Raw genomic sequence first — 14,337 nt, 5'->3', positions numbered from 1 at the left:
TGGGGCTGTTTGTTATTGGATTTGGTTCTTCACGAATTATTTCAAGCGCCAATAATTCTTTCACTATCATTGCCATTTCAGCCACTGCTCCCGGGTTAAGAGGGTATTGTCTCACCTCCGGGTGCACTCCTCCACTTATGGTGTGGAGGTACTTCGGTCCTAGGTCTCCACAGTCATTTTTAAAGTGGGCTACGGAGGCTTCCTCCATTATTTCATTTAACTTCTTTTTTCCTTCTGGCGACAAATTACATTCTTGAATTTGTTGGGTCTTTACTGCCGGTATATCTACTGGTTTATACCACTCATATTCTGGGGTTATCTTGGTGGGTCCAACCCTCACTGTTGCCAATTTCAGCTTCTTCCATAATTTTATTGCAGTTTGGCGTTTTTTCCTAGACTTATTCAGCCCTTCTAAATCTCGTAGTGTTAATAGGTTGTATGGTCCCATAATCCGCACAATTCCTTTCCAAATTCCGACTGGCATTTTTGTAATAGAACCATCAGCTACTTTCACTCTTAGGTGCCCAATTTTTCTCAAGGTTTTACGGGTCATTGACACCTCGGCCCCGGTGTCCACCAAATAGGGTACTCCTTCCAGCTTTGCGTAGAGCTCGTCCCCTGTCCGAAAGACTCCTTCCAGGGTGACCCGCGCCTCGGTTTCCATCACTTTTTGGGCCCCCCTGAGGCGGCAGCTTTGCGAGCCTCAAGATGGGCCTTTCTTTCTTCTGGTGTCATTTTAAGAAATTCTTCTTTTGGTATATACGCTCCAAATTCCTTCTTTTTCGCCGTTTGTTGTTGTCCTGCTTGGGAAGCTGGTTTCTGACTTTCGTTTGTTCTTTGGGAAGACTGCGTCGCTCTCTGGTTTGACTGTTGGTTATTCCCGCGCGAGCGGTAGTCAGTTGGTGCCGCTTTTCTCTTTTCGCCGTAGAATTTAGTCAGTCGATCCCACTGCTTAATGGAAGCTTAAATTTTTTGCGCCGTGCTATCCGGTGCCATCTTCACGAAAGTCGCTTCATTTCCCATTTCTTTTACAATCATTCGCAGCGCTTTAACATATCTGCTTGGAGCTATGACCTGTCTTGTTTTATGCCATACATTTAATAATGTGACCCCTTGTTTGAGTTGTTCCCTAGCTCTTACTATGTGAGCTTCTTCGTCTTCATCTTCACCGTCCACCCATCTCTCCATATTTTCTTAGCTATTTCTCCTCCAGGAGCATCTCTGACCATTGGCCACATCTCAATTAAATAATATTTGGCTGTTTCTTTTCTGAGTCTTTGGACGGACCAATTCCTTCAAAGCCCTACATTCTTGCATATCTCTTTCCGTGCTGTTTGGTTGATACATGGAGTTAGTTCCGACCGTTGTCATTCCTAGCGGTATTATGTACTGGGAGGGCTGATTTGCAGGTTTGACAGGGGCCGCTATTGCCCCCGCGTCCTCCTCCAAGTCCTCTTCAGCTCTTAATTCAGTTTGCGCTTTTTGATATACCGCTTGTTTAAGTTTTCTGAGTAGCATATCATACATTACTGTCACAAAGCCTTCTCTGAAATTCTTGGTGAATTCCATATGTCCCACTAACGTATGATATGTGGGAGTTTGCAGAATATTTGCTGCTTCTCCATAGGTGACTTTTACCTTTAAAGTCATGTTTTCATCCATTCTCTCTAGCCAGACAAATGGGTATGGGTATTCTTTTTGCCCCGCTTCTGGTACGAAAGTCTTTCTTCCATCCTGAGTCTGGACAAATCCCAATTGTATATCTCTGGCGAGTTTCTCTGAGGCTTTGTATATATTAAATACCGGTTGTGGGTTTTTCTTCCCTTTATGTGTTGGTCTGGTAACAACTTTGGGAGGTCGGTCTTCAGGATCCTTAGGAGCTGCGTCTGAAGTCAGTGATTCCAAATCCTCCTCCCTTACTTCGGCTTCAGGTTCGACCCTGAGAGGTACACACACCCAGTCTTCTTCCTCTCGGTCACCCTCGTTTCCACTTCTATCTTCGGGTGCCAGCGGTTGTCCGAATGGTTCTCTTGCTTCGTTAGGTGATCTCCTCGGGTTTCCTCTTGGTACGAATAAAGGCGTCGGTGGAGGTAGTGCTCGATAGGAGTCGCTTACCGATCTGGGAGTGGAGGTAGCTGGACTAAAAGTCACTACCCCTCTTCCAGGGTTTCTTCCTCCATTTTTCAGCTCATTTGGTCCTGTCGGTTCTTCGTCCTCTATTTCCGTTCCAGCTCTTTGTATTTCTGGGTCTTGTTCTACTTCCTCCTTCCTCCTTCTAGGCGGCGGTATGGGGTAGCTCTCTGTCTGTGGAGCTGGCTGAGGCGGTGTTTTGGGCTTAGCTCCGGAGTTTTGCTGAAGTTGTAGCTGAGTTCGGGATATTTGTAGCATCTGAGTTAACAGCTCCTCTTTTGCCACATTCACCCTTTCTCCTCTCTGTCTTGGTGATATTACCACCACAAATTCAGCTCCGGTGGCTAACGTTACTGGGGTCAATGCTCTCAGCTTACAAGCCCCGACCGCTGCTGTTTCAGCCAGCTTCCATGACATTTTTTACGACTTTATTCCGTTCACATCTATTACGATTCGAGCGGCTCCGCTTTCCAAAGCTCTGTCAATGCCTCTTTCTAGCGCTTCGGTCATTTCCTCCACATACTGTGTTTGGTCTATTTCTGTCGTCCACTTCTCCCCCGGGACATGTACTATCATGTACTAAATCCAAGATGGCGCCTACCAGTGTGGTCGCCTCGGTAACGCGCTCTTTAGTATTGTCTTTGTTTTTGTGTTTTTCGTCCGTCTTTGGAGACCTTACACGACTCACTTACACAAGGGGAGACCTGCTAACCATCAAGGAGGCTACTCCGGACTTTCTGTCACCAACTTTCGAAAATCCGCTCAGTTTTTTCCCCGAGTTACTCACCGGAGCGGCGTCTGCGGTTTTCAGCGCATGGATGCGGAAGCGGCGCCACAGAGGAAAACGAGCCGGCATTCAGGTGAAACTCCGCAAGAGAGGACACAGATTGGCGTTCCCGTCGATCCACCTCGCGAATGTACGCTCCCTACCCAACAAAATGGACGAGCTTCATCTTCTGTTAAAGACCAGTAAAGACTTCGGACGTTCCGCGACCATGTGCTTCACGGAGACCTGGTTTTGCGACGCCGTACCCGATGGCGCCATCACGCTTCCCGGCTTCAACATTCATCGAGCGGACCGCGACATGGAATCATCGGGGAAAACGAAGGGCGGCGGGATATGCCTCCATATAAACGAAAAATGGTGTACGGACGTCACGGTGCTCAGCACACACTGTAGCCCGCATCTGGAGTCGCTGTTTTTGAACTGTAAACCATTTTACTCCCCACGTGAGTTTGCATCGTTTATACTGGCTGGAGTCTATATTACACCGCAAGCTAACACGAACGCCGCATTGCTAACGCTCGCCGAACAAGTCAACGAAATTGAAAAAAAACACCCGGACTCACCCCTCATTATTCTCGGAGACTTTAACAAAGCTAAACTCAACCACGAACTCCCTAAATACAAGCAGCACATCGACTGTCCTACCAGGGAAAATAATACTTTAGACCACTGCTACACTACGGTAAAAAACGCATACCGTGCTATACCTCGTGCAGCCCTGGGCTCGTCTGATCACTGCTTAATTCACTTAATACCGACGTACAAGCAAGAACCTAAATGTGCGAAGCCAACAGTGAAAACAGTCAAAAAGTGGACCAATGAAGCCAAGATGGAACTTCAAAGCTGTTTAGACTGCACAGACTGGAGTGTCTTTGAAAATTCAGCTGGCAGCCTGGATGAATATACGGACACTGTCACATCCTATATCAGTTTCTGTGAAGAGGTTTGTGTACCAACAAAATCATTTCGGACATTCAACAACAACAAGCCGTGGTTCACTGCTAAACTTAAGCAGCTTCGCCAAGCTAAGGAAGATGCATATCAGAGCGGGGACAGGGCCCTGTATAATCGAGCTAGAAACCAGCTGACTAAAGAAATTAACATTGCAAAGAGGATCTATGCAGCAAAGTTGGAAAAACAGTTTAGCGCGAACGACTCAAAAACAGTCTGGCGTGCATTCCAATCGCTGACTAATTACAAGCGACGATCCCCCCAAGCTGAGAACAATAGCACACTAGCCAACGACTTGAATACCTTCTATTGCAGATTTGAAAAGGACAGTTTCACTCCACACACCCACCCGGCCGCACCCGCGACCACAACCGCACCTCTGACTTCTGTGTTAATCATCCATGAACAGGATGTGAGACGCATCTTCAAACAACAGAAGATTAACAAAGCGGCAGGACCGGACCATGTGTCCCCATCCTGCCTCAAAGTCTGCGCGGACCAGCTCGCTCCAGTCTTCACTCAGATCTTTAACAGATCTTTGGAAATATGCGAAGTTCCATCCTGTTTCAAACGCTCCACCATCATTCCAGTCCCCAAGAAACCTGCAATCTCTGGTCTGAATGACTACAGGCCTGTCGCTTTGACATCTGTGGTCATGAAGTCATTTGAACGTCTCGTGCTGGACCACCTCAAGAGTGTCACAGGTCCCCTGCTGGACCCCCTGCAGTTTGCCTACCAAGCGAACAGGTCTGCGGATGATGCAGTCAACATGGGACTGCACTTCATCCTAGAACACCTCGACAGTGCAGGGACCTACGCGAGGATCCTGTTCGTGGACTTCAGCTCAGCGTTCAACACCATCATCCCTGAACTCCTTTCAACCAAGCTTCTCCAGCTCAGCGTCTCACCTGCCGTCTGCCAGTGGATTTACAGCTTTCTGACGGGCAGGACACAGCAGGTCAGGCTGGGGGAGGCCACCTCATCCACACGCAGCATCAGCACTGGGGCGCCCCAAGGTTGTGTCCTCTCTCCGCTGCTCTTCTCTCTCTACACGAACGACTGCACCTCAGCGAACCCGACTGTCAAGTTCCTGAAGTTTGCAGATGACACCACTGTCATCGGCCTCATCAAGGACGGTGACGAGTCTGCATATCGACAGGAAGCGGAGCGGCTGGAGCTGTGGTGCGGCCGACACAACCTGGAGCTGAACACGCTCAAGACGGTAGAGATGATCGTAGACTTCAGGAGGCATCCTTCGCCACAGCTGCCCCTCACGTTGTCCAGCTGCCTTGTGTCAACCGTCGAGACCTTTAAGTTCCTGGGAATTACAATCTCTCAGGACCTGAAGTGGGCGACCAACATCAACTCCGTCCTCAAAAAGGCCCAGCACAGGATGTACTTCCTGCGGCTTCTGAGAAAGCACGGCCTGCCACCGGAGCTGCTGAGACAGTTCTACACAGCGGTCATCGAATCAGTCCTGTGTTCTTCCATCACAGTCTGGTTTGGTGCTGCTACAAAAAAGGACAAACTCCGACTGCAACGGACAATCAAAACTGCTGAAAGGATTGTCGGTACCCCCCTACCCACCATTGAGGACTTGCACGCTGCCAGAACTAAGACAAGGGCGTGCAAAATCCTCTCGGACCGTCTGCACCCCGGTCACCAGCTCTTCCAGCTCCTTCCCTCAGGTAGGCGCTACCGATCAACGCAAACTAGAGCTAGTAGACATTCCAACACCTTCTTCCCTCTTGCGATCAACTTCTTAAACACCTAACCTATAATTCCATTACAACAAGCTGGAAATTTTTTGACTTGAGTTCGTTGCCACATTTCTGTGGGGCCAATTACGTATTACTCGTGCACTCACTGTAGTTGTCTCGCCATGCTGCACTATTTGCATATACTGGCCACTCATGCCAGAGTAGCATCTGCTCCATTTGCACACTGATTGAGGAGTATCTGTAACATTTGCACAACCAACATTGTCCCAGATGATCGCACTACTCGTCACTTTAAACCGGATACACTCCTTGAAGTCTCAGCGCCCTTTGCACAATGGTCATTGCACCGGACTATTGCAATATTAGTCGTTCGAACTGCTCTAAGTGCTAGAGGACTCTGCATCTTTTTGCACAATTGTTTTTTGTCAATGTCTTTATGTCCCCAAAGTGTTCTGTAAATTGACTGTCTGTTGTACTAGAGCGGCTCCAACTACCGGAGATAAATTCCTTGTGTGTTTTGGACATACTTGGCAAATAAAGATGATTCTGATTCTGATTCTGATGTAGTAGGATGAATCTCCCCCACTGGTTATCACAACTGCTTTCGAGTCTGATTCTCTTTTTTGTAATTCTAGTTCCTTCTCTGTTATGTATTCTTCTCCTGCTGTAAGGTCTAACTCGGTCCAAAATGTTTTACTATAGGGTCTCAGTCTCTTACTTGTGAATATCACCAGGGCATCTCCGCAAATGTCCCAAGGGCTCCCTACATGGTGGCATATAGTAACCCCATTTCCAGCTCTACATTTTTTGGTTTCCTTCGGAAAGGGTGGCAAAGATTCTGTTCTGATAAGAGGAGTCATTTGCCATGTCAACCTTGCCTTTCTGCTTTGTTCCTCATGGTACTCTTCCACTTGGGGAATAACGATCGTGTCCAGATCTACATCTGATGAGTCTTCTTCGCTCAAGGTGTTGAGACCCGGCACTTTCTTTTTTTCCGCAAGCATTTTTATTCTCTGAATGTAATCTCGGTGTTCCTGATATCTGGGCACTGCCCTTGCCCTTTCACTGTCCACCAGCTTACATTTTATCTCTGTTGTATTCGCCAGCATTTTTACTATGGGGTCTAACCCAACGCAAGTGCTAACCAATTCAACTACATTGTATCTTTCCATCATCCTTATCCACCACTCCATCCATTGGGGAGCTTCTCTACAATTGTATTCTTCTCTAGGGTGGTCTACGATCATTGTCATCACTCCAGTTTCTTCAGCCATCTCTGCCTTAAACTGGCCTTGTCCCTTGACGGCTCTCTTCACCGTTGTCGGGAGTTCTAAGGGTTGTATGGATGGATTTTCCGTTTCTACCATCCTCCTTACTCCGGGCGGCCATTCTTCCAAGCCCCCGTTATATAGCACGAGTCTTATTGGTATTTCATGTTGTCCTAGAGGTCGGGTCTTCGATTCCTCCACTGCCTCTCTTTCTTCTGAGGGGCCCGTGGCCTCGTCTTCTCCCGCATTCATAAACATTTCTTCTTAGCGTATTAACTTGGCCGTAGCCCGCTACTGTTCAGCGTATTAACTTGGCCGTAGCCCGCTTCTGTTGTAGGAGTGGAGCTGCCTATTTACGATACCCCCCAGTAGCGCATAGGGTCATGGGCTCGTACTACAGCTCCTGGTTACTCAGCTCCGCTCTTTTAGCGTCGCCTCTACACACTGAGAATAATTAGCCGTGAGTGTTTCACCTGTCCCCACTGACTAACATTCTTTACTAAACGATGGGATGGTTACTCACTGCGTTCAGGGACCCACCCTGTTAATGTATGGTTTAGTTGAAGTCCAGTCTCATTTGAAGAAAAGGAAAAAAATAAAAATACATTTCAGTCCATCCTTGAAGAAAAACTGAAGTAATTCTTGTTGGTAGAAAAATCAAAATCTGTCCACTTCCGAAGAAAAACCAAAGTGATCCTCGTTGGTAGAAAAATCAAAATCTGTCCACTTCCGAGGAAAAACCAAAGTGATTCTCGTTGGTAGAAAAATAAAAATCTGGCTAACATGGCAAAAAGGAAGGGCAACGGAAAAGGGGACTTCGGCAAGGGAATACCCAAGTCGACGAACTGGGTTAAAGTGTCTCCTATTATGGAAAAAGGGCGATAAAGGTTCAGAGGTACGCCCCAGTAGGATAATAGGGAATAAGGGAAATGAGTCAAAAATGGAAATCTAACGTAACCTACACAAACGATGGGTATCCGCAGCCACCACGGGAAGCCTAGATATCCTAGAGCATAGTTCAGACTCACAATCTAGTTCACCACTAGGTAGCTCTCGAAAGACTAGTACCGACGCTAACTGGTGTCCTGGTTAGTCTCTCTTTCTTGGTTAGTTGGTTGAATACAGTTTAACCATAAGCCCTGCTTTTCCTAAACCGGTTGCTTATTCCATCCCTCAACTCAGCCCCTCCCTCCCTTGAGCGCCTCGCAGCACGCTCTAACAAACTCGCTATCAATAGCTTCACGGCCGACCAGAGCAGCAGGTCGCCGATTATTTCCATTCACTTTGAACGGCCTTTCCCACTCACTCGAGAGTGTGAGATTTTCTGAGGGGGGCTGGTTGTTGTTTCTTAGACACGAAACAGTGCTATCTCCTTTGCTACGAGTACACTCTAGACCCATACCTAAGAGTCCTTTTTCAAGAATCAATATTCTTCAAAGATACTACCTTCGTGCCCGTTCAGGGTCGTCTGACATGAAATTTTGTCAGCGAGTATTGCTTCCCAAGCTTTGTGCCCAATACTTCAGGAAGCAACCACTCGGGTTCTTTCTGGGCTATTCTCAATCCCGATTTTCCATAAAAATCGATAACGTGCCCCACGTTGGGCGCCACATGTCAGATTTCGCTTACCCGCAGGACTAATCGGGAGAAATGTCCTGACCGACTCTCCGTTTAAAGGGTCGAGCTCCCCCCTTTTTCCCTTGCCGGCACCAAAACCGTACGCGCGTGGGGACGAGGAGCTATTAAGCCGGTGTCGAGATGAATTCGCCTAGGTATGCTAACTGCCTTTAGTTTTACAGAGCCATTCCGGTCTGCCCTCACTAATCATCCCTTGATGAATAACCGCACCGAGTGAAAGGGTAATTAAAATGAGTACTCCATTTTTACAGCAGCTTCATCCCTTAAAAATCGTTTGCACTTGTTAAAGACCTAGTAAATTTAACAGTCCTTGTTAGGACCGTACGGATTTGTTTTTGTATTAAGCCGAAGTGATATAGATGAGTTACGCTCTGAGGAATAGTAATACGATCCGGTGGTATTGGTATCGTCGACGTTCAATCACTTATAAGAGGTTGAGTGTTAACATTGAGACTAATTCGAATTATAAGAATGACAAAGATAGAATAAAATTAAAGCAATGTATTTATTTCAGTGATTACATAAGGTTAAATTGATAATATGACAGTAAGGGTTTGTATTATAAAATGCACAATAATAAGAATAATAAAAATGAAAAGAAATCGAAGTAGTTTAAAAGTAATAAGTCATAAAACAAGTATTTACCTTTTGAGTGAGCTTTAAGGAGTGATCAAGTCCTACGGAGCTGTAATGCCAATTAATAATAAGATAATTTGGACATAAGAATACCTGGACAGCTAACTAGCTCTTTTCCCTTATTCACGCAATGTCAATAGCGGTTCAATTAGTTACCTTATTATAATATCCTTTTAGTCTTACCCAATTAAAGAGGAAGATTAAAAAATGAAGTCTTCCTGCCAGCCTGTCCCTGATCATTGCGATGGAAAAAGAACAAATGGTCTCCCTACCTCGAGAGAATAAGGAGCCCCTTTTGTCAGTGTGAGGGGTTCTTATAACCTCGGCTCCAACCTTTCAGTGTCCTGACTTTTGACCTGAGTGGAAAGCACCTATCTTTCCATTACTCATTCAGTGTCCTGACTTTGGCCTGAGTGGAAAGCAACTATCACTTTATTACTCATTCAATGTCCTGACTTTGACCTCCTTTTTGCTCACCCAAAATAGGTTCACAGTAAATACAATCGACTACAAGCATATTTCATGTCTTGTAGGCTCTTCAATAAATTCATTCAATGACAAGCATATTTCATATGTCTTGAACACAACCAATACATTTCATCACATCACGTTAATCTCTAAGCATTCTGCAATACATGTGTATATGTTAATTGTCAGTTAAATGTATATACATTCATGTGAATACAATTCTCTCATGCATTTCAACAGGTCCGTGCTTACTTCATAGAGCATTCGTGTGCTTCGTTGCCTGAGAGAGACAACCTTACACAGGTTACAGTCTTTGCATAAAAGCTGTTCCAAAGCATTGTATAATAGTAATACAAAAGTAAGAATAATATATAACAGCCTTATTAGGCTTGATGTACTTTTTATCAATAATTTCCAAAAGAACATCTGAATTATAACATCACAGAGAACATCAACATTATCTCAAGGATATAAAATCAAGCAATTGATTATATAAGCAGTTGACCTCAATATGTGTTTGTTTACTATGACAAGGGTTTTTAATAGTATTGATATTTATAAGAAGACACATGCTTGACCTGGCGACTCTTACTTTATGATCTAATTTTGGTTTGTTCAACCACCAGAGGCTGCCAAACCAAATTTAGGTTTCAATTCCTGGTTCAACCACCAGAGGTCGAAACCTAAATTTGGTTTGGCAGCCTCTGGTGGTTGAACCAGGAATTGAAACTGGGGCTAAGCTCAATCACATGAACCCAGCGACATAAGCCAATTACAACCTTTTGTACCATCGCTTATATGTGTGGCTTGGCCGCCCACTCGACAATATATATCTAGATATATATATATATATATATATATATATATATATGAGTATCACGTGATACGTCACAATTTTATCACATCAGTGATTTTAATTGGCTCGAGGCTAAGGATACAAAGGTATGGATTTTTAAATGATTCGTAATTATTGCACATTATTGTGTGGACCTCAAAGTTCGCATCATCCACACAAAAAAAATCCAAAATAGACCAGCCAACAATGATATATATATTTTTTTTAAATATATTTTTCGAGATATTTTTAAGCGAAATATGATATTTTTTAAATATAAAATGTTGCTTTTCAGGTAACCATGTGGCTTACGGCCATACTACCCTGAGAACGCCTGATCTAGTCCGATCTCGGAAGCTAAGCCTGGGAATACCAGGTGCCGAAAGCTTTTTCACTTTAGATTCTCGTGGAATCGTTTTCTTATCGGTGGTTGACCTTAATTATAATGCAGTCATTCTCTCTTATGATTTACCGTCTCTTTATTAGGAGACAGAATCTTCACGTACCTTTTTTAAACATCCCGTTTCTCCTTTTCCGACAGTAAAAATAAAATAAAATCTAGACACACATATATTGAAATATATATATCTATATATATGTATATATTTTAGTATCACGTGATACGTCACAATTTTATCACATCAGTGCTTTTAATTGGCTCGAGGCTAAGGATACGAAGGTATGGATTTTTAAATGATCCGTTATTATTGCACATTATTGTGTGGACCTCAAAGCCACGGTTTATGAACCCGAAACCACTTCAGATGAATACATTACATGTCGAGTGAATGGCAGTATTAGTTGGAGTAGATGAGATAGAGTAAATTCAATCAGAATAAGCAGAATAAAAATCAGAATCCTCTTTATTTGCCGAGTATGTCAGAAACATACAAGGAATCTTTCTCCGGTAGTTGGAGCCCCTCATCGTGTGACAACGGACAGCTATTTGACAGAAAATACTTTGGAGACATAATCACATTAGACCAAAGTACGGAGAGTCACTCAGCAATAGAAGGTTACCGGTAATGTGATCATGTCGATGCAAATTTTGTGTTATTTTTTTGACAATTGTGCAAATGATGCCGAGTCCTCTCGCAATTTAGAGCAATTTGAAATGACTGATCAAGCAATAATCTGGTACAGTGACAATTGTGCAAAACGCGCAGAGACTTCGAGAAATGTAAGCAGTATAAAGCAAATTGTAGTGCGATAATCTGGAACAGCGTCCATTTTGCAAATTTTTTTTTTAAGCGAAATATGATATTTTTTAAATATAAAATGTTGCTTTTCAGGTAACCATGTGGCGATACACACTTATATCTATATATATATATATTTATATTTATATATATATATATTAGTATCACGTGATACGTCACAATTTTATCACATCAGTGCTTTTAATTGGCTCGAGGCTAAGGATACAAAGGTATCGATTTTTAAATGATTCGTAATTATTGCACATTATTGTGTGGACCTCAAAGTTCACATCATCCACACACAAAAAATCGAAAATAGACCAGCCAACAATTGGAGAATAAAGATGACGCGATCCGCTCGAGATATTTTTAAGCGAAATATGATATTTTTTAAATATAAAATGTTGCTTTTTCAGGTAACCATGTGGCTTACGGCCATACTACCCTGAGAACGCCTGCTCTCGGAAGCTAAGCAGGGGCGGGCTTGGTTAGTACTTGGATGGGAGACCGCCTGGGAATACCAGGTGCCGTAAGCTTTGTCACTTTAGATTCTCTTGGAATCGTTTTCTTATCGGTGGTTGACCTAAATTATAATGCAGTCATCCTCTCTCTTATGATTTACCGTCTCTTTATTAGGAGACAGAATCTTCAAGTACCTTTTTTAAACATCCCGTTTCTCCTTTTCCAACAGTAAAAATAAAATAAAATCGATACACACATATATCTATATATATATATAGATAGATATATATTAGTATCACGTGATACGTCACAATTTTATCACATCAGTGCTTATAATTGGCTCGAGGCAAAGGATACAAAGGTATGGATTTTTAAATGATTCGTAATTATTGCACATTATTGTGTGGACCTCAAAGTTCGCATCATCCACACAAACAAAATCCAAAATAGACCAGCCAACAATTGGAGAATAAAGATGACGCGATCCGCTCGAGATATTTTTAAGCGAAATATGATATTTTTTAAATATAAAATGTTGCTTTTCAAGTAAACATGTGGCTTACGGCCATACTACCCTGAAAACACCCGATCTCGGAAGCTAAGCAGGGGCGGGCCTGGTTAGTACTTGGATGGGAGACCGCCTGGGAATACCAGGTGCTGTAAGCTTTTTCACTTTAGATTCTCGTGGAATCGTTTTCTTATCGGTGGTTGACCTAAATTATAATGCAGTCATCCTCTCTCTTATGATTTACCGTCTCTTTATTAGGAGACAGAATCTTCAAGTCCTTTTTTAAACATCCCGTTTTTCCTTTTCCGACAGTAAAAATAAAATAAAATCGATACACACATATATCTCTCTCTCTCTCTCTCTCTCTCTCTCTCTATATATATATATATATATATATATATATATATATTAATGCAGCCCTATGGGTGGCACAAGTCAGTGCAAACTGTAGGCCGGTCCCAAGCCCGGATAAATGCAGAGGGTTGCGTCAGGAAGGGCATCCGGCTTAAAACCTTGCCAAACAAATATGACCGTTCATCCAAAGAATTCCATACCGGATCGGTCGTGGCCCGGGTTAACAACGTCCGCCACCGGCGCCGTCAACCTGCGGGGCGCCGTTGGAAATTCAGCTACTGTGGGTCGAAGTCAAAGAAGAAGAGGTGGTGGAAAGCGGGTTCTTCGGCAGAAAGAGAAGAGGAAAACACAGAGCCTAGAACTGAACGTGGGGCCTTTGAATGTTGGGACTATGACAGGAAAATCTCAGGAGTTGGTTGACATGATGATTAGGAGAAAGGTTGATATATTTTGTGTCCAGGAGACCAGGTGGAAAGGCAGTAAGGCTAGAAGTTTAGGGGCAGGGTTTAAATGATTTTACCATGGTGTAGATGGGAAGAGAAATGGAGTCGGGGATATTTTAAAAGAAGAGTTGGCTAAGAATGTCTTGGAGGTGAAAAGAGTATCAGATCGAGTGATGAGGCTGAAATTTGAAATTGAGGGTGTTATGTGTAATGTGATTAGTGGCTATGCCCCACAGGTAGGATGTGACCTAGAGGTGAAAGAGAAATTCTGGAAGGAGCTAGATGATGTAGTTCTTAGCATCCCAGACAGAGAGAGAGTCGTAATTGGTGCAGATTGTAATGGACATGTTGGTGAAGGTAATAGGGGTGATGAAGAAGTGATGGGTAAATACGGCATCCAGGAAAGGAACTTGGAGGGACAGATGGTGGTAGACTTTGCAACAAGGATGCAAATGGCTGTAGTGAACACTTTTTTCCAGAAGAGGCACGAACATAGGGTGACCTACAAGAGCGGAGGTAGAAGCACACAGGTGGATTACATCTTGTGCAGACGATGTAATCTGAAGGAGGTTACCAACTGTAAGGTAGTGGTAGGGGAGAGTGTGGCTCGACAGCATAGGATGGTGGTGTGTAAGATGACTCTGGTGGTGGAGAGGAAAATTAGGAAGACAAAGGCAGAGAAGAGAACCATGTGGTGGAAGCTGAGACAGGATGAGTGTTGTGCAGCTTTTCGGGAAGAGGTGATACAGGCTCTCGGTGGACGGCAGGAGCTTCCAGAAGACTGGACCACTGCAGCCAAGGTGATCAGAGAGGCAAGCAGGAGAGTACTTGGTGTATCTTCTGGCAGGAAAGGAGAGAAGGAGACTTGGTGGTGGAACCTCACAGTACAGGAAATCATAAAAGGAAAAAGGTTAGCTAAGAAGAAGTGGGACACTGA

General features: G+C 43.9%; 2 pseudogenes; both read left to right on the top strand.

The window, feature by feature from the left end:
- Positions 1 to 12,060: 12,060 nt before the first annotated feature.
- Positions 12,061 to 12,169, top strand: LOC133398390 (5S ribosomal RNA; annotated as a pseudogene).
- Positions 12,170 to 12,652: 483 nt separating this feature from the next.
- LOC133398388 (5S ribosomal RNA) lies at positions 12,653 to 12,761 on the top strand (annotated as a pseudogene).
- Positions 12,762 to 14,337: the final 1,576 nt, after the last annotated feature.

The sequence above is a fragment of the Phycodurus eques genome, unplaced genomic scaffold (assembly GCF_024500275.1).
Source record: "Phycodurus eques isolate BA_2022a unplaced genomic scaffold, UOR_Pequ_1.1 contig_106, whole genome shotgun sequence".
In the NCBI taxonomy this organism is placed as follows: Eukaryota; Metazoa; Chordata; class Actinopteri; order Syngnathiformes; family Syngnathidae; genus Phycodurus; species Phycodurus eques.
This window is presented reverse-complemented; position numbering and strand designations above follow the sequence as displayed.